This window comes from Amblyomma maculatum, chromosome 9 (genome assembly GCF_055883805.1).
Source record: "Amblyomma maculatum isolate TAMU_Amacu chromosome 9, ASM5588380v1, whole genome shotgun sequence".
Taxonomy (NCBI): Eukaryota; Metazoa; Arthropoda; class Arachnida; order Ixodida; family Ixodidae; genus Amblyomma; species Amblyomma maculatum.
In genome coordinates, this window is record NC_139352.1 from 1207501 (window position 1) to 1227561 (window position 20061).

The 20061-nt window shown below is 46.4% G+C and overlaps 1 protein-coding gene across 1 annotated transcript in view; it reads right to left on the minus strand.

The window, feature by feature from the left end:
• Nucleotides 1–20061, minus strand: part of LOC146178089 (uncharacterized) — a 28039-nt gene that overhangs the window by 633 nt on the left and 7345 nt on the right. The gene's annotated exons all lie outside the window — the stretch shown is intronic.

The window sequence follows — 20061 nt, forward strand, 5'->3', positions numbered from 1 at the left end:
ATAATGCTGGATGATGTCCGTGTATGTAACAAGGCGTGAATGAGTGCCTTGGGGAGTGTCAGAGGAAGCGGCAGGCTGAGGAGGGGGCTCCGCCCGGTACATGAGTTCTCTGGCTAGAGCATGCGCCTGTGCGTTTCCTCTGAGCGCCTCATGAGCTGGGGTCCATATAAGAAGACGAGGTGTAGACGGTATAAGGAAAGATCGGAGGATAGTGTGTGCCTGTCGGGATATACGACCTGCATCGAAGTTACGAATTGCCTGTTGGGAATCGCTAACGACTACTTTGGTGGAGGGGTCGGTCAGAGCTAACGCGATGGCAACCTCTTCTGCGGTGGTAACAGCGTTGAGGACGCTGCAGGTGTTGTGGCAATTTCGGTGCGGTGCCAATGCAACCGCAACCATAGCGGGGCGACGGGGGTGGTGGGAGGCATCTGTGTACGTAACGTCGGGGCGACCGGTAAAACGTTTGTGGAGTTGCCGGGCTCGGTCGGCTCTGCGCTCTGTATGATACTCTGATTCATACGTTTGGGAAGCGGAGGTATACGAAGACTGAGTCTCTGCTCAGGCGTGAGGTCCATATACGTAGAAGTCGCCCTCAGGGGAGTGATTCCTACCTGGCTCAGTACTGCACGGCCCGCATGTGTCAGCGAGAGGCGCTCATATTGGGAAGTTAGAGTCGCTTCAATCAGCTCGTCGACTGTGTTCGAGATCCCGAGGGTCATCAGTTTGGTGGTGGAAGTGGACATGGGTAGACCCAATGCTGTCTTGTATGCCTTGCGCAGTGATGCATCCAGTCGTTCCCGATCTGTTCGCGTGAGGCGAAGGTAAGGGGCTACATAGGCAATGCGCGTACAAACGAAGGCTTGTACGAAGTGCTCTTTACATCGAGAAATGTTACAAGCCTGAGCGCCGAAACTTTGTTTAGGAGGAACTGGCTGACGGCTCTTCTGTAGTAAAGAAAATAAACATATTCATTGGTTAACTACATTTGAACAACCTTTTTGTGTTGAAAATAACGCGCTCACAGAATTGGCAGCGTTCTGGGACACGACGAATGAAACTTTATTTCCTCTCCGCTCTGTTTTCCCCCATACCGTCCTCCCTATGAATCGAGTATCCCACCGAGCGTTGGGCTGGTCTGGCGAAGAAGCGCTAACCGCCATGCCGTTGTGTAGTCGAGGCAGGCCATGACGGCGGCTCTGCTCTACTTTGATTGTATATATGTCGCACAACTTTCTATTGAACTGCTTTTGCACCAGAAAGAGGGAGACTCTAACACCCTTGACTTCAATCTGCCATTAGCAAGGCCATAGAGGACGGAAAGCTTACGAGAGATCCTCGCAATTCGTGCTGCACAACATAAATTGTGAGGGAAGTCATTTGCTTTCGCTAGGGCTAGTGGGATTCCTAGGTATGGTCTCATGCGTCATCTTCATCGACGGTACGGATCGGGTTGTTCACAGAGCCGGTGGTGTATAGTCGGGAATTAACATTTTCGCGCAATAGTTGCGTTTCACTGATGACGAAAAGTTTTGGAGGCCTGCAGCGAGCGTTGGGCTTCCCGGTTGCACATTTAGTTCATTCAAAGTGTTGATGCAGGCAGTTTTGGCAGCCCGCGACAGCTGGCGGTGGCGAGGCGCGGCTCGAGGTTGTTTGCTCGCATCGATCCTAGGAGCTCATGCGGAAACACGGTGAAACCATGGATACGCTGCAAACGCTTGGCCTAGAGTGCGATGGGGAATTCTCACGTCCGGCTCCGAAAAAAAGGCCTCTCTTTAATTCTTTCCTTGCCTCGTGACCGAGGCCGTGCTATGTGCCTTAATGAGTGCAGAAGAGCGCGCCTGAATGCTCTGTACACAGGCTTGTATTGAAGAATGCTATTGCTCTTTGCTGCGACCGGTGGAATCGCCGTGGAAGCAATGGTAGTTTTAGAGCCACAGCTTTGTTCTTCCAGGTGCGAAGCCGCGGACCACTCCGTTCTATCCAGGTGACCTTGAATCTGAAACCAAGTCAAAGCGGGAGATAGCGTCTCTAGCGACAAGTTTCGCCTAGTTTGTTGAGCTATGGTAAGCTATTGCATGACCCCACAACTAGCAGACCTCTTGACCATGACTTAATCTTGAAAGATGATTGATTTTCAATGCTCTCAGACATCACCTGATAGGCGCATGAAGATGTCTGCTAGACACGTAATATTTGTAAAACAGATGAAAGCAGAGGTATCGCGCTTCAAACTTGGTTTAACCGCGTTTCACTGCTGCTATTTTGTTTTTGGCGACGACCCGCAAGTTCTGGTACAGAGAGCTCAACGGGCGGCAGTGGCCAGCGGAGCCCTGGGCAGAGGGCAACCGACCGTTGGTTGGAGGTGGGCGAGGTTGATGGAGAAGTCTTCTGGGGATGCAACAAGGAGACACCTCTGAAGACGCCCCAAAAACCGCCGAAAAATAACGCAGAACTAAATAGTTTTCATTTCTTTCTTTCTTTCTTTCTTTCTTTCTTTCTTTCTTTCTTTCTTTCTTTCTTTCTTTCTTTCTTTCTTTCTTTCTTTCTTTCTTTCTTTCTTTCTTTCTTTCTTTCTTTCTTTCTTTCTTTCTTTCTTTCCTTCCTTCCTTCCTTCCTTCCTTCCTTCCTTCCTTCCTTCCTTCCTTCCTTCCTTCCTTCCTTCCTTCATTCATTCATTCATTCATTCATTCATTCATTCATTCATTCATTCATTCATTCATTCATTCATTCATTCGTTCAATTATTCGTTTAATGATACATGCATTCATTGCCGGAGCTAAACCTTTCGCTGCTGCTAGGGGCGCGACAACACCACTGCTGGCTTACTGCATATTTCTGCGGCAGCGAGCAGTGCTCGCCTGGTTTCGCGAAGTCGCCTACTGGTTTCCCGGTGAGCGCATCCGAAATGCAACCAAAAAAAAAAAATGTCGATGCTTTATCTGCATGTCGTCAACGAAGTCCGCACGTGAACAAAGTCGTTATAACAAAATTTGAACGTTATAACCATCGAAAGGAGGAATGACTCTTGTTCGCCAGAGGTTTGGGAGACTATTTTATGGAGTTTTACGCCCCAATGCTTTTCCGACAATGAAGAACGCTGTAATGGGCGGCTCCGGTAAATCTCGGCTGCCTGGCGTTCTTTAACCCGCATTGCCGTCGCACAGTAACTGGGCGCTTTGTCGTTCGTCTCCATCTAACGTGGTCGCAGCGCCAGAGATCGAAGCAGATATTGCAACCTCAAGTACAAAAGACGGCAGTTTAAACCATTGTATTGCCTCACAGTCCATATCGCACGGAAACGTGCCGGAAGTAAATTTGGTTAAAGAGAGAAAAAAATGGTAGGTCTCCGCGTTCAAGGCTATCACGCGATATGGGTAATATCACCCGTTTGTGGTTCCTCTAGCATATCCTTGATCGTGTATACTAACCTTGTTATTCGGGCGCTAATGAAGTCTGAGTAATGATTAATCGGGTTAATTACAAATGTTTACATAAGCATTAGTATAAAGTTGTAATTAACCCAATCACAAGAAAGACCAGCTTCATTGCTACCTATAATGCCCACTCAACCAAGCCTTACAAAAGTGCCTGCTTGGCCAAGTGTGTCTTACTCATTGCCCAAGGGTCTTGGAAGCTTCGACCAATGCCACCTAGAACGACTTTCAGGCCTGCTCACTGCCGCCGTGGCGTGACGCGTCTTGACCGAGCCGCGCGGAAGCGGGAGGCTGTGAAGCGCATATCATCGCTTCCCGTGGAAAGGAGTGGTCGCGGTTAAGTGCAACATGTGTAATAGTTTTAGTTTGCCTTTAGATTTTGATTGGCGCTGATGTTAGGAAGGCATATTGCTTTAAAATTTGTGCTCATTTATCTGGAAAGTAATTTATTATTCCACTAAATATAGAGATTGTGTGCTGTGGAACGTGTCGCCGATTTATAAGGGTAAAGTTTGATGGGCCAACGTAGTAACGAAATAAAAAAAGGTGAGTTTAATGAGTCTTTATTAATGCACACGCTTTCCACATACGCACTGTGTCCAGAGAACGCATGGAAACATTTATTATTCATTTGACAAACTTCTGCAATTTCTTTTCTTGAGTCGGCGTTTGTATACTCTTCCGAACATCAATCTTCACGGAAACGTAGTTCTTCAGAAGTGAATTTGCTGCTGCCACAAGTATGTTTTTTTTAATAACGTAGTTTTTTGCCTCAGGGCATAATGGAATATGTAAAAAATAAAGGGGGTATTAAATGAAAGGAAAAAGGTTAGCCGTTCGAATAAAGTTCAAGAGAGAGCGATGATAAGGCCCTTGAGTCCATGCAATGTATGAAGATGTGTTGTTCAGCGAAAGGCCCACTGCCGTCAGGTGCCGAATTCTCGTCGGCTTATGTTTGTCAGCACAGTGTCAGAATGGTAATCATTGTTACACACATCAAAATCCTCTTTTTCACAGAGATGTCTTGTGACAGCCACAAGGAGCTCCATCTGTTTAGGAGTTCTTCGTGAGATAAACCCCACCGGGGTGGCGCAGCGGTTACGGCGCTAGACTACTGTACCCAGGGACGCGGGATCGAATCCCGGCCTCGGCGGCAGCTTTTCGATGAGGCGAAACCCAAGGCGCCCGTGTGCTGTACGATATTAGTGCACGTTAAAGAACCCCATGTGGTCGAAATTTCTGGAGTCCTCCACTACGGCGTCTCTCATAGCCTAAGTCGCTTTGGGACAATAAACCCCACAAACCAACCAAACCAATCGTGATATAAGATGGACTGCCGAATAGAGAGAGAGAGAGAGAAACAACTTTTATTGCCAAAAGAGTCATCATTAAGGCATGTCGGCCTGGCGTGGCCCCCAGGTGGGGCGACGCTCTGGGCCCACGAGACAAGCGCCAGCTGCGTCTTCTTGTCTGAGCACGTGAGCACATCTAGATGCTATGCCTCGCGGCGCTTCCTCTTTGCCTGTGGCGCACTGGTGCGCATTGGTTCCAATAAGCTGGGGCATTTGGAAAAATTGTCGGCACTGCGTCCTGAGGAGCGCCCGGGGGAGCTTCTATTGTCCTGCTGGTTCTTAGACCGGTGTAAGTAGTAGTGTCCTTAAGTACTCGGCCTTGAAATGGTGCTCGTACACCTGCGAACCATTCCCAAACAATAAACGGTATATATAAAAGGCTTTGCTCTACATCCAAATAATTTACTAAGCTATAAAGAAAAGAGTTTATTTGGAGTGTCTACATGCACACAAATGCGGCTTAAGTAAAGCCGTACATATTTCAAAGAAATAATGGAGGGGAACATGTAAACATGAAAAGACACTCGGTATTTTACGGCGTTTTATATCGTTCGACAGCTGATTTTGTGTTTTAGCCCACGCTGGTGCTTTATGGACGAAGCGTGCTGACCAGCAAATAGAGTCAAGCGCAATCTTCAGATTACATCGAGCGTGTGCGTGAACTGATAATACTTTCTGGCGCTCCTGGAAAAAATGACATCACTCAAGACCTGAGCGATCTTATAGCGATAACGCATCTCATCACAACAAATTGCCGCAGTCAAAGCGAACGTTACAAATGAGAAATAAACACTCGTGCCAATGTTAAGTCTTACTGACTGGCAAGTAAAAAGCACACAAGAGAACATAATTTTCGCTTCAGGAAAGAGAATCACTCAAGATATGCGAGCGGCCTTATGAAGATAGCGTGTCTCATTACAACAACGTGCCGCAGTCGAAGCGAATATTTCAGAACAAAAATTAACAGACGTTACAATGTGAAGCCTTACGCTGGCTGGCAGGTCAAAAGCGCACAAGGTATCATTACTGTAGAGCAAGAATCAGACATGTCGGAGGTGGTGCTTTTATAAAGACTCAAAGTAGTATAGACGTACACATACCTTCGGATTGCAGAGAGAACGGATATCGACGTCATCTCGACGAACAACACGCTCCCACTTTTCTCTTCAGTCGTCCTTTGGGAACGAGAACACTCGAATCTTCGGCCCATTGTCGTAATTGCCGCGACAGTTGGGCGCGGAGCATCACCCCATTACGACTGTTGCAGGCGTACACTATGCGAACATTCAGCGAACGAAACGCTTCACATCACAACACACCAGTTCACAAATGCCGAAAAACACGTTTTCACCAGTCGCAAACAGAGCCAGCTCAAAAGAGAAACACCAACACAACGTGATAGGCCTCGTCAAGCTTAGCAAATCTTTCTCTCGCGAACGGCGTGGGCCCGTCCGCGCGAGAGGAGGCTTGATATAGTTTGATTTGTGGGGTTTAACATCCCAAAGCAACTCAGGCTATGAGAGACGCCGTAGTGGAGGACTCCGGAAATTTCGACCACCTGGGGTTCTTTAACGTGCACTGACATCGCACAGCACACGGACGCCTTGCTTTTCGCCTCCATCGAAAAGAGACCGCGTCGGTCAAAACTTTGTGACATCAGAGGCCAAGGCAGGAGAGGTGAGCAGGCCTGATAATAATCTAGAGGGCGCTGGCCCGACACGCATCTCACTCGTCCATCTCAAAGGAGATGGCTATGGCCTGTGCTCTCGTGATGTGACACAGTCCGCTGGCCAGCCAGTACCCGATCCTATGACCTGCCAGCTAGCAGCTGCTTGCCCGTGATTCTTCGCTTGCAAAGCTACCAACGCGGATGTTGAAAAAGCTGAGAGTGCCAAATTTTCGCCCAGCAAGGCCTTAAACGCTATCTAAAGACCGAAAAGTTTGAAAATTCAGGTTCTGTACATCGCCCTAGCAAAAACGCGCGATCTAATTTTCGCGAACGGGAGATGCCTTTCTATATATAGATATATAATTGGTTCACTATAAATTATAAATTGGTTTAGAGGAGAGGAAGGGCGCTGTATCTGTCACACTTTTTTTCTTTCTTTTCTACTTTCTCTCCTGTCTGCACGAGGCAGTGGAGGTGGCTCAGGTACAGAGCCAGTAGCAGGCCCGTGCATTTTCTTTTCCTTATTCTTACAGCCACAATTACAACACAGCACTGACATCTCACAGCACACGGACGCCTCTCCATTTCGCCTCTATCGAAAAGCAGCCGTCGGCGGTCGGATTCGAATGCGGATACTACGGTACATTATACTCCGTTTCATACATCAGGTGCAACGCAGCGAAAGCTACGCAAGTAGTCCGCAAGAAAAAAAAAGGAGGCGTATCAACTACGCGCTCGTTTTGTGGCCGAGTGGTTCCTGCGGAAACTGGCTCTATTCCGAGCATACACGTTTGCAATAATTTGCTTCGCATGCCTAGACATCTTCGCAGTGCGGATCGTATAGCAAAAATGCGCACCGAAGAACCATTTTCTCAAAAAGAGTTGAGCGCGGAGGGCACAGCCAGCGCCATCTAGTGGCACAGCTGGCAAAGTTGCGGGGCAGCGAAAACGCGACACGAACGAGAACGACATAGAAAACATACAAATTCACTGAATCCGATCTTTCTCCCTAAAAGAGGTGCTATTTATGAAGTATATGGCAAATGTAAGAGGTACTAGGCTTGCAGACAAAATAACTATTATTTCCTCTCGTCAAGAGCAGGCACTATTTTTCATCGCGGGTGCGGAGAGGGCAAACAAGAGTTGCAGCTTTGCCAGTGTTGCACTTGATGTATGAAACGGAGTATAGTCCGGCATCTTAACCACTGTGCCACTGCGGTAGGCAAGATGCCTTTCTCAAAGGTGAATGTGTTGAGAAGCAACAAATACAAGTTTCGTGTGGTTCAATAGGAAGAGACTGAAAAAAAGTAATTTGTTAAAGCTTCAGAAATTGAGTGCATTTACTGTTTTAAAGCCACCGTGAAAAGCAGTCTTATTTGCTTATTTGCTAGTTCGCACCTTAAAGATCCTCACATGGTCTGTTGTTGTTGTTGTTGTGGCTGTAGGAAGAAGGAAAAGAAAATGCACGGGCCTGCTACTAGCTCTGTAGCTGAGCCACCTCCGCTGCCTCGTGCAGACAGAAGGAAAAAAACTGATTTATTTATAGGAAGGGAAAGGCGTGGTAACTCTCTCACTTGTTTTCTGTGGACACCGTAACCGCGCCGTAAGGGAAGGGAGGAAGGTGGGAGTGAAAGTGGAAAGAGAGAAATAGGAGCCGTAGTGGAGGGCTACGGCGTAATTTCGACCACCTGGGGATGTTTAACATGCGCTGACATCGCACAGCACACGGACGCCTCTTCGTTTCGCCTCCATCGAAACGCAGCCGCCGAGGTCGGGTTCGAACCCGGGTACTCCGGCACAGTAATCGGGCGTCTTACCACTGCACCACCCCGGAGGGGCGCAGACAGAAGGGAAAACAGAGAAGAAAGTAAAGGAAGAGGGAAAGAAAGACGCGTGCCACAAAAACAGTCGTCGTCCACCACCGAAGCGGTGGCGGGTGCAATGACTGCCTACAACATTCGGTGGCAGACTAGCCCCCGCCGCAAGCGGCGGTGACCTACCTGCCCCAGCCCCATCAGGGGAGTGCTTCAACAACAACAACAATGGTCTAAGTTACTCTGTAGCCCTACACTACGGCTCCTATTTCTCTCTTTCCACATCACTCCCACCTTCCTCCCTTCTCTTTCGGCGCGGATCAGGTGTCCACAGAATAAGTGTGACAGATACTGCGCCTTTCCCCTCCTGGGAACCAACAATTATTATTATTATTATTAATATTATTTGCTAATTGATTATATTAGCGCAGTAACGTTAAGGGCCCAGTTTCTCCAGAAAATGGGACATTGACACTACAAGCGAAAAGACACTGGAATGGCTCTGGCAGGTGGTATGTGTCATGGCCGTACACTGAGGGCTCGCCCCCGTTGTGTGACGTCATCAAACCACGTGACATGGTCGAGTCTGCAGGCGCTGCCAACTTGGGCTTTGTATTTGAGATGTAAAATCGGAATGCAGCCTTCCGGGACCCTGGCACGTTTGACGAGCTCAAACAAGAGCTTATAAATACTTACATCCGCCCTGAACCAACAACCAACCTCCCCTTCTATCAGGGCGCGGACAATCTCTGTCTAGACGCTCCAATCACTTTTGCGGAGGTCCGAGCAGAACTCAATCGCCTCAAGACGACTTCGGCGGCCGGCCCTGACCGCATTTCAAATAAAATGCTTAGGAATCTAGACGACGCATCCATTCATGCTCTTACCGACTATTTTCAAGAATGTTGGGCCAGCGGCACCATCCCTCAAAGTGGAAATGCGCCAATCTAGTCCTCATCCCCAAGCCGGGCAAACCACCAACCTTGGCCAACCTCCGTCCCATCTCTCTCACGTCCTGCGTTAGGAAGCTGATGGAACACGTTATCCAGACCAGACTCTCACGATACCTTGAAGACAACCATCTTCTACCAGACACAATGTTCGGCTTCCGCCCTCATTTAGCGGCCCCGCACATTATGCTTCTGCTCCATCATCAGGTAGTCATGAGACGTACACTAGACACGAAAGTCATCGTCGGCCTCGATGTTGTCAAGGCATTCGACAACGTCTTCCATGAAGCGATTCTTCAACAACTTCAACCTCTCTGTGTTGGACATCGCATGTATGCGTACATTCGAAACTTTCTCACCGACCGCACAGTGCAACTTAAAGCCGGCACTGGATATCCTTCCATCATCTCTCCGGGAAACTGTGGCACGCCGCAAGGCGCCGTACTTTCGCCGATTCTTTTTAACGTCGCACTGATAGGCCTGCCGAAGCTACTGGCCGACATTCCCCACCTGCATAACAGCATTTATGCTGACGACCTCGCACTTTGGATCACACGCGGCAGTGACGGCCAGATTGAAGAGACTTTACAGACCGCGATCGAACGGATTGGAGATTATCTAAGTACAGTTGGCCTCACTTGCTCGGCGACAAAGTCCGAGTATATCATCATCCCTTCCCCGGGACGACGCCCTTCAAAGATACTTCCTGACATCAACCTCCAGGTGCAAGGAAACCCGATTCCTTGAACAGACGACATCAGGATCTTGGGCTTGCATCTACGGGCCAACGGCAGCAACAACATCACGATCCAACGCATCGACCAGTCGGTTGTACAGATCGGACGCCTCCTTAAGCGAATCTCCAACAAGCATCATGGCATGCGAGAGTCCAACCTCCTGCGCCTCGTTCAAGCTTTCATCTGCTCCCGCATCACCTACTCTGGACCCTACTTACGTCTCACTCGTGCCGAAAGCGAACGGCTAGAGGCGTCACTTCGAAAAGCATACAAGACGGCCCTAGGTCTTCCCATGTCCACAGCTACCCATAAGCTCATGGCTTTCGGAATCTCCAATACCGTGAGCAAACTGATCGAGGCAACCCTCACCGCCCAATATGAGCGGCTCTTACTCACACACGCTGGCCGAGCGGTACTGCAGCAAGTTGGGATCTCCCCGCCGAGATCGACTCCAAGTTACGCTGAACTTACACCGGAATATCGCCTAAATCTCCGCATTCTTCCCATTCCCAAACGGATGCACCCGGAACACCACGCCGAGAGACGGGCCGACCGGGCTCGTCAATTTGAGAAATGCTTCAGCGGACGTCCGGACGTCACGTATACGGCCGCCTCTTACCATCCATCGAGGCCAGCGATGGTGGCGGTAGCTCTCGCCCCTCACCGCAGCTGGTACACAGCCTGCAGCATTCGCAATGCAGAAACAGTCACCGCAGCTGAGGAGGTTGCCATTGCGCTAGCGCTAGCCGACCCTAATACCAAAGTCGTCATCAGTGACTCTCAACAGGCTATTCGCAATTACGATGCTGGCCTTATCTCTTGCCACGCGTTACACATTCTACGTTCTACAGCACCCTCTTCCACATCTCGCTTACTTCTTTGGGCTCCAGCCCACGAGTCGCTCAGCGGAAACGCCCGGGCACACACTCTCGCTCGAGATCTCAGCTGCCGAGCCGAGAGTATGATCAGCCACCCTGCTTCCGCTGACACTAATATCTCACGCGCTTCTCTACTCATCACTTACACGGACATACTCCAGCACTACCGACTCCAAAGGTGCACATATCCTCCCGCACACTGCGATCTAACAAGACGCGAGGCCGTCCAATGGCGCAAACTACAAACTGGCAGCTTCCCACACCCCCTCTTATACAACAGGATCTTTCCGGATCAGATAGCCCTCATGTGTAAACACTGCTCAACTCCGGCCACACTCATACACATGGTGTGGACTTGTACACATTACAACACAGACAACTCAAACACCCCAGAGACGTGGGAGTCTCTCCTGTGTACTTCCGAGCCAGCAGACCAACGCTGGCTTATCCAGTGCGCGGTGGAGGCCGCGGCATCCCAAAGGATCCCCGCCGACCTCCTCTAAGTTAGCGCAACCGGTCTTTTGACTGGTCCCCTGTTTTTCGGCGCAATAAAAGAGTTCACCAGCACCACCGGGACAGTTGATTTACGCGTTATGCACACCACATATATGTCACGCATACAAGTCGTACGGGGGTTATGTCGAGCGGCCGCTCGTATAATATGGAAGCTTACAACTATGTACTTATGTGTACGGGTAGGATAATACAATCAGAAATTAAGCTGTCACGGCAGTGCAGTGGTTAGGGGCGCCCGACTGCTGTGCCCGAAGATGTAGGATCGAATCCTGGCCTTGGTGGCCGCTTTTCGCTTTAGATATGAAAAGTAAGGCGCCCGTGTGCAGTGCTATGTCAGGGCCCGTTAAAGTAGCCCAGGTGGTCGAAATTTCCAGTGCCTTCCACTACGACGTCTGTCATAGCCTGAGTCGCGTTTGGGCGAAATTTCGGCGATAAGAAATTAAATGACTAGCGACATAGGTTTAGCAAAGTGCATGCAGGGGAACGAGGACTGTCAAGGGAAGCCTGGACGGGAGCCATTATAATCCCACGTCATACCTTTAAAGGCGATATTATGTGTTTCTCCCTTTTTATTCTTGTGGCATGTTCTCCAACTAGCTATAGGTATTGTTATGTATTTTTAAGAATTGTTCAGACTATGATCAAGATAGCAGCAATGTCGGCCAGGCGTTCTTTTTCTTCTAATGATGGGGGCGGGGGATTGCAATTTGTTAAACTTAATGCATCGCAAAACTTCATTTTCTGTTCTTAACTTCGTTGGCTATAATCTTGGGGGCAACTATTCCTGTCAGGTTAATAAATCTTCATTAGAGCGCAAGAAGGAACATTTTTTCTGGCTCGCTTTGTTTCTTGAATGATAGGGAGAAAGTGGGCTCTGCGGAAGATTCAACAAGATTGGGATGAGGCCATTGAAATATAGGAGACTTAGATAAATAAACAGCACAGACAAGCCACGCCTCTTAGAATGTTCTAAGCGGAATAAGATCTTCATGACAAAAGAGGGAAGTTTATAGTCTTGTATTCTCTAAGCGGCATTCTGCAATTGACCCAATTTTCATGGATATTGAATTGTTGCTTTTATTTACCAATTGGATAGATCTCGCAACTATTTTTTGTTTCATGTAACCCGAAAAAATGACGGTTTAGAATTGAGCGAACAAAGCTGCCCTGAAGACAACACTTTATTTTATTTAAAACTAGATTTGCAGGATGCGGAGGCCATTTTCGGGATAGGTGGGGTATATCTTGTAGATCTTAAGTTGTTTAAAATGTCTGTTATGCATATGTGCCAATACCGGCATTTTCGAATCTCTTCAAAAATGACATGTGATCCGAGTTGGTGCGTTTGCGGCCGAGGACTTGATTTCGGAGCACTTAAGTAAACAGCAGTGCCCGCTCTTCCTTTCTGCGCTGTGAATAATAAATTCTGAGCTGTTGGACAGACGAGCGCATCCCGTAAATCTTCATTGAGATTAGAAAGTGTTAGTATATATGATTAGTCTAACTTTACGAATAATAAAGATCTACTTCCTGAAATGCCATAGCTTGTCTTATTATAAATGTACTTGTTTTGGCAGTAAAAACGTTGAGGACTAGATGAATCTAATTATGCACGTGCCTACGTGTAGTTTTTCTATTGCTTGGAAAATACGAGGACTCCAGAGACATCCACTGCTTCCAAAAATAGTGCGCTATTACACCCACTGGGATGGTATATCATTATAACCTGCTCTTTTGCATATTTTTCGAGCGTGCTTCGGAGAAAACAATAAATGATGAATCAGCCCAGTGAAATAGGAACGCTTATTAAGAGGGGCTAGATATTGTGAAATAAGTGAAGTAGGCTTTGACGGTGGCTAGAGGAAGACTGAAATAAAAGCAAGAATATTAGTACCCTTACAAAGGTCGGGGTGAATATTTAATTAAGTTCTACATTCTTTGAGAGTCAAGAAAGCTAATATAAAATGGTACTACATTCCCCACAGCGCTCAGTATCTGTATGGGAAAGAGATTGACATATCATAACCAAATAATGCATCATAAAAAGTAGAGTTACACAACCACAAGATGACAGTCTCTGTATTTAATTATGACCATATGATATAGGCATGGTTGCTGCATTTTTCTACAGAAGAAAGCACTCAAGTATTCGACGGAAGCCTGTCGTCGACACATAGTTATACAACAGAGGAGACTCCCGTTGTCTAAGATAAGGCTGTGCTCTTTTTTTCGACTCCGAGACTATGACTATGAAGCAGTATTTAAAATAGTTGAGAACACAGCGGATGATATTAAAAGGTAGAGGCTGAGCGAATGAAATCTCATTAGGTTTCTCCCAGGTAAGAATTTTGCGAACGATCAAGTTTTATAGTGGCTCACAGCTCTCCAAACTTTTATGAGAAATTCTTACAGGAAGTGAAATGCATCCATAATAATGACGGCAATTATTGCTACCACACGAATGAATTAAGAAAGATTTTAGCAACACCGCTTTTCGATTGAAAGCTGCGGCAGATTGATGGCATCTGCAGTACTCAGGTGGATTGTTTTCGAAATGGCTCAGAAAACGTACTGCAGCCGAGGGTTACTAGCGATTCTTAAGCGATTTTCTGTACAGCCACCCTGTTAAAATTATGCCATCATAGGCGTTACAACCAGAATAAAAAAGAAAAAGAAATAGCAACATGGCAACGCTTCGTTATTAAACCGCCGATGTCCGCCCTGGTTAGAACACACAAAATACTCTGTTGTGTTATGGATAGCAAGCTAGCTGTCCTATTACCTCTTCGCGCGAACAGTGGGCTTCAAAATGATATTTCCTGACGAGGCCAGCAAGAAACGAACGCCTGAAATCCCACTGATGCATAGGGGCTGGTGTGGTGCAGAAACAACCCACTGACGCATTTTCAAATGTAGTGTCCTAGCGGCCCAAGAAGCTGAAACAAGAGTTGAACTCAGGACAGGTCATAAGTGTAATGGCATCGTCATATAGCTAGGAAGAATTCTGTTGTGCAATTCTTTATTGTTTAGCTTTCACACAATACTCAGAAGCGATGCATGGCAAAACGCGCCTGTATATAATTTTGGTTTATGTGTTTATGGGACTTGACGTCCCAAAGTGGCTCAGGCTGTGAGAGATGGCGTAGTCAGTACGTATAGTATGATTTAAAAGAACGAGACAAAAAAAAAACGCTCTGGCTGTGCCACTTTCGCATAACAGGCCGCAAAAAGATCGCAGGCAGATTCCGAAAGCTAAGCAAATATATATACAATTAAGGAAACTAAAAAAATAAGGAACACAAAATGACCGATAAAAGGAAAAGGTGCTTCCCACCAGCGAGTTTACGGCAGAAGGCACGGTACAGTAGGAATCATTTCCACCACCTGGTGCTCTTTAACACGCACTGACAACACACATAGGCGCCTTTTATTTCGCCACCATCAATATGCGGGCACCATGACTGAGTTCGAACCCAGGTCCTAATTGGCTCAGTAGTTTAGCGCTCTAACACTGAGTCGCCGCGGTGGGGCAGTACATACTTGATTGAATGAAACATACTTTCGTCGTTTTGCTGTCCGGACGGTGCCCCATCACGAACCTTTCTCTTCTCCTGTTCCCCTATCCTAGCGCAAAGTAGCAGGTCAGATGTTCATCTTTCCACCCAGCCTTTCTGCCATTCCAGTAAATGAACGTATCTATAAATTATTTAGGGCCATCCTTGATTATCTGTGATTACACAAGGTTCTACAGTTACTTACCTCCACCGTAAGAGTTCTTCCCTGAAATAATTTAATTTCACTCTCAACTCGTTTCTTCTAGGAGTTCTAGATCTAGCAACTTCTTGTTGAAATCCAGTATTAATACTAACTGATTGTGTTTTCACTTTTTTAACCTAGTGATTTGCTCCGAGACGCTCTGGTGTTCGTCAGCTGCGTAAGTTGCGAGAACGTCCCCTAAATTTTCGTTGCAGCTTCGGTCAAATTGTTCGGGAAATCCTGCAAGGTGATCTGTGATAAGGGAGCAATCCTTCCTTAGTGCCCACCCAAGAGTAGCCATATGGCTGCAGCTGGAAACCTACCATCTTTCTCAGGATCTCCATAGCTGAAGAATGTTTCGCCCTTGTCATTCTTGGGAAAACTATATAGTAACATTGTAATTTAACCTAAAACACAATCTCCACTTCGAACTTGTAGTCTGTGGCAGCCAGCTATCTGCGCTATAGCACGAAGCATGTTAAGGCGCTCACCTAGCATCATATGCATTCGTTTACAAGCTGAGACATACTATCGCAGTTGATTTATAACAACTAACTGGCGATGACGCGATTCGGGTGATATAGTTCGGAATTATATTTTATAGGCTTAAGTTTCTTGACTTAATAAAATCTCGAATAGATTTGCCTGCTACTAACAAGACGCTATACAGAGAGTCTTAAAAGAATGTTAGTTTTCGGCAGTTAGGCAGAACATCGCATGCATATGTGTCTTCCGATGAAGCGGCTAGTCATTGTGACAGTAGCTGGCACGCACAAAGGCCTTGCCAGCCACACAATAGTGCTGCGTCCAGCATGGTTACTCTAGTGAAGTAGGAACGTGAATAATCATACAGCAAAATATACCCTAGCGCCTTGCTGGAAATAAAAACGTTAATATCTCACGATGACAGACAAAAAAAAAATGAAACTTATAGTGACGCCCTTATTCCTAATTTTATTCCAGCAGTAATATACGCACGCATTGCGCTCAAGGCCTGTCTAGTTAACGATTGGTTAGTTTCTGCAAATATATTCTGGCACCGCTCCAATTATGAAGCGCGGAGTTCCTACGACGATTTTTCGTCATTACTGAGCCCTCTAGGGGGTTAAATACAGCGCTGCGTCCAATTTTCAAGCTGGTTATTAAGATAGTGGTAAGGTGCAATGTATTTTTCAGCCTCTCTTTCTCCGCCGTGCACCTAAATGAGCTTAGTTTCCGGCAGAGAATATTTGCGGCCAAAAGCTGTTAATCTTCTCGGTATAGCACCAAAGTTCTGCGACGGCTGTAGGAGGAATGTGCGCCTGGCAAACTTGGTCGTCTAAGGCGTTTGTTGAGAAGAGAGACCCATCGTCTTCCTTCGCTTACTTTCAGGGCACTCGTATTAAATACTTTGGAAAGGTCTCGTAAGTATGTTCTTCTCTTTACCTATGGAAACACTGAACGTTTTCTTTGCGCTGTACACAACCTTGTTGCAGTATTTGTGTCATCCGCAGTTAACCGCCAAAACTTTACAGCTCACGCCAGCCAGTGTGGCAAACCCTTCGGGCACTTCTGGTACTTGTGTAATTAACTCAAGCCGCTCCTCAGTACCTGAACTTCGGTCTCATTAAATACAGTATCTATACAAAGAAGGTGGTTTACCATGGATGGCGTCCGGCATGATAGTAATACCAGGCTTAAAGTTCCCAAATGTTTCCTGCTTGTGTGCAATTCCTCTAGGCATAGAACCGAAGACTAAGCATATTCGAGACACTATAAACAGCGCATGAAGAACACTGGGCGCTTATGAGTGTCTCACAGTAACGCTATAGGCTTTGTCTTCTGAAGAATGTTTCCTTTTTTCGCAATGAATGTTGAAATGCTTCCGCCATAAAATGATCCTACAGCTGTTACCGTTGTAGCTCTATATGTGCTCTAATTAATAGTTTAGTATGTTAACATTAAATGCACCACCTGCCAAAAAACCGTTATTTGTGATGAAGCTTCCAAGACTGGGCAGGTGGTAGGTGGCCGCTGTCACGGCCAGGCAACGATTGGTGGGCGAGTGGTGTGGTGTCACGATCCACATGAAGGGGTAGAGATGGCAGGAGCTAGCAAGTCGGTCAGTTAATCCGAGATAAGAGAGTGAAATGGAAAAGAAAGCCTAAAACTTGGCATTGGAGACTCTGAACAAAAACACAAAAGTAAAAACACAACAGATGTTTCGGCTCCAGTACGGGAGCTTGTTCATTGTAAAAACAAGAAGCGGAGGCCCAAGCTTATGTATGCTAATGTATGCACGGTCTCGTTTGACGTTAAGTCGCTTTTCATGAGCGTCTATGTTGACCTTGCCTAAAGCCTGGTCTTCTGTCCTCGGTTCTGACACATTTACCTGAAAGGGCGCCTACTGACGTTCCTGATCTTTGCAGAATCATACGGTTCTGCCTCATCAACTCGAATTTCATGTTTCAAGGCTCGTTTTACCATCAGTTTCAAGGCATCCCCATGGGTGCCTCTATCACCGTTACCATAGCGAATCTTACAATGAAATTTGTTGTCGTGCTTTTGATCCTCAGATAAGTAGACGACTGCTTCTGCATCATTCAAAAAAAGGCTTTGCCTGCCTTTTCGTCGCACGTAAACGCCATAGAAGAGGAGCCATTGATATCACCACCGAGGTAGAGTCAAACGGGGCGTTGTCTTTACTAGATGTCTTGGTAAAACGCGAGAGGGGCAAACTATTATTCGGCGTTTATAGGAAACCTACCCACACAGGACGTTACCCTAACTTTAAATCACTGCACTCGGCTTCCCATGAGAGATCAGTTACTGCAGCCTTGTTAAACAGAATCAAACTAATATGGAGTTCTCCCGAAGACGGGGGAAACCACGTTGACGTGGTGCGGCAAGAACTTCAGCTATGCGACTACCAGACATCTTCCGTGGCTTTAGTAAAAAAAACATCTGTGCAGACCAGCGCATGAAACTGCCCTTTCTCTTTCCTTCCTAAAACGTGCCACTATTCCATACATCCTGCATAGTGGAATTAGCGAGGCGTTGGCACACATCCGGCGTTCCTTGAATGTTCACATTAACCATGTTCCTACCAGAAAGCTGCGACATGCTTTGATAAATGCAAAATATAAAAATATTCCAGCGTGATTCGCAGCATTCCCGGTTCCACCTTCGACTGTGTCTACATTGGCGAAACTGGTAGCTTTGAAATACGCTCAAAAGATAATAAAAACGATTTAAAGAACAAAAAGTGGACTCGAGTAATATAGTCGAACACTCCATATCGAAACAGCAGGTTATCGTCTGAAGCTAGGCACAAGGTTTTGCAACTGAAAGGAAAAATATTTTTTCGCCTTCACCTGGATTCTCTGCCGATACAAACCACCAGTCACACCTTGAACCGAAACTGTGGGAATCTGATGACTGCTCCCTGCGCCCCCTTTTTAAGCATACATAAGCTCGTGCCTCCGCTTCTCGTTTTTACTGCAAACAAGGCTCCCGTATGAGAGTCGAAATGTCTGTTGTATTTTTTTCTCTTGTCGTTTTGGTCATTCGTATGCAATGAGACGTTTTATGATTCACCCTGAGCGGACGAGTTTTCGTCTAACTCTTGATTTCAAAACAAACTCTCCAGGACCCTTCAATCCCGGGTCAGGACGTACACGCTACGGTAACATAGTCATGTTTGTGCAGATTGTTTAAAGTAGGAATTTATATCTATGCTTGGTGGTATATATATATACTGTCGTAACTTATGGCTGTATGATAATGAGTACTTGTGAAACAGCCGAGACACAAAACAAGAGATTAGTGAGAAACTGGTTTGGTTTTGTAAGTAAGATTGAACTTCCCAAAGCGACTCAGGCTATGAGAGACGGCGTAGTGAAGGAGTCCAGAAATTTCGACGACCTAGGGTTCTTTAACGTGCACTGACATCGCACAGCACACGGAACCATCTTTTTCGGAATCATCTAAACGCAGTTGCCGGCGGTCGAGTTCGAACCCAGGTACTGCGGCACAATAGTCGGGCACCTTACCAGATCACCACCGTGGCGGGGCGAAAAACTTTAAGAGCACTGCAAGATTTATTTAGAAAGCATCTAGAAAGCATCAATGACAGCGACAGAAGCAGAAAGCGCATTTCAACTGCGTAAAAAAAAAAAAAATCACCAAATGGCCATGCCGCTCTTTCGAATCGTGAGCAAGAGATGGCAGGCAGGCAGGAAGGTGGGTAGGTGGGTAGGTGGGTAGGTGGGTAGGTAGGTAGAAAGACAGACAGACAGACAGACAGACAGACAGACAGACAGACAGACAGACAGACAGACAGACAGACAGACAGACAGACAGACAGACAGACAGACAGACAGACAGACAGATAGACAGACAGACAGATAGACAGATAGATAGATAGATATATAGATAGATAGATAGATAGATAGATAGATAGATAGATAGATAGATAGATAGATAGATAGATAGATAGATAGATAGATAGATAGATAGATAGATAGATAGATAGATAGATAGATAGATAGACAGATAGATAGATAGATAGATAGATAGATAGATAGATAGATAGATAGATAGATAGATAGATAGATAGATAGATAGATAGATAGATAGATAGATAGACAAACAGATAGATAGATAGATAGATAGATAGATAGATAGATAGATAGATAGATAGATAGATAGATAGATAGATAGATAGATAGATAGATAGATAGATAGACAGACAGACAGACAGACAGACAGACAGACAGACAGACAGACAGACAGACAGACAGACAGACAGACAGACAGACAGACAGACAGACAGACAGACAGACAGACAGACAGACAGACAGACAGACAGACAGACAGACAGACAGACAGACAGACAGACAGATAGATAGATAGATAGATAGATAGATAGATAGATAGATAGATAGATAGATAGATAGATAGATAGATAGATA